Source organism: Octodon degus, unplaced genomic scaffold (assembly GCF_000260255.1).
Source record: "Octodon degus isolate 3935 unplaced genomic scaffold, OctDeg1.0 scaffold00022, whole genome shotgun sequence".
NCBI classification, from domain to species: Eukaryota; Metazoa; Chordata; class Mammalia; order Rodentia; family Octodontidae; genus Octodon; species Octodon degus.
The window spans coordinates 4,359,517-4,360,914 of record NW_004524598.1 but is presented as its reverse complement, the minus strand read 5'-3'; the positions used below and the strand labels follow the sequence as shown (position 1 = coordinate 4,360,914).

Here is a 1,398-nt window from a genome sequence, read left to right as displayed (position 1 = left end):
CTTTCTCGCCGCTGCGCGCTGGGCACCTGGGCACGACCAGCCAGCCGCGCCGGCCGCCGGCCGCCCGCCCGCCTGCAGGGCACCTCCCACCTGCACCCCACTTCTGCATTTAAAGAATTCGGGCTCCTACATCACAGTCCTTTCACGTAGTTCGCACTCGGAGGAGGAGGGGGAGCGAGCGCGAGGCCGCGGGAACCTCTCCCCCCGAGGTGCAGCTATTTATAGCTCAAACTCCTGCCCGAGTCTGCGTGTGCTCGCGCACCCCGCTTCGCCGCGGCGGTGCAAACTTTTCCTCGGGTCCCGCTAATCCGAGGAAGAGGTGCGGGGAGGCAGGCCTCTTTCTAATCGCCAGTGGCAGGAAGGTCAAGCTCGTTACTTCGGCATGCATTGGTATGCGTTTCTAGCGGAGGTTCGTCCATCTGCAAACAGGCAGCCGGCAGCTCCGAAGCACGGCTTTCTCTGAATGGGTTCAGCGTCGGCGCAGATTGCAGATGAGCAAACCCGAGTCAGGGGTCAGGCTGGTCGAGAGCGCACGACCGAGGAGCGGGCGGCGGAGTGCGCGAAGAGAATGGAGAAAGGCAGCCCCAAACCACCAAGTTTTCAGGAGCAGAGGAGGCGAGGGGCGCTGCGTAGGTCCGTTTCATTACCACCAGGACCTAAATCTAACAGATTCGCCCCGTACTCCTCAGTGAACAGCATTACTTGTACTCTGATTCCAAAATATGAGAAAATCAACGTGGATCTAAAGCCTGGAAGATGGGGGCGGGGCGGGTTATGACACTGCTCTGAAGCGAGACACTTCCATTGACAGGATTTATTTTTCCCCAGCTCCAACTACAGGCACCAAAAGGTATTTTACCTTTTGTCAATGGTTCAAAGGAGACGCAGGAAAAATAATAATAACCACATACGGCCGTGTGTAGCTGATTAAATGAGCCCTGCTCTCGCCAGTCAGAACCAAGCCTCCGAGGCCAGGTCTTTCGGAACGTTCTCTCACTCCCTCAGGCGCCCCGACTCCTGAACTACCGGTTGCGAGCCCAGTGATTGGCGACTTCTCCTCCCCAGGCGACATCTCCTCACAAACCGCCGGCCCCGCGCTCTCTCCGCCCCCGCCGCCCGGCCGAGTCCGCGGGGTGCCCTGCCGGGGCTGCGGGTCCCGCGCCGAGCGAGCGCGCAGAGCGGCCACCTCGGGGTGCGGGGCGCGGGGTGCGCGCCTCGAGCGGTGCACCTCGGCGGCGTTATTGTTCCGCGCCGGCGGCAGAGCGCCAGCCAGGCCCGAGCCGGCCCTTCGGACGCGGGGAGCACGGCGGTAACCCGGGGCTCGGAGCCCCTCGGGGAGGTTCCGGGCTCCCGCGGCTCGCCGCAGGGCGGGTGGGCGGCGAGAGCTGCACGCTGAGG

At 63.3% G+C, this 1,398-nt stretch overlaps 1 protein-coding gene across 5 annotated transcripts in view; it reads right to left on the bottom strand.

Moving 5' to 3' along the window:
* Positions 1-1,398, bottom strand: part of Epha7 (EPH receptor A7) — a 171,843-nt gene that overhangs the window by 169,766 nt on the left and 679 nt on the right. The gene's annotated exons all lie outside the window — the stretch shown is intronic.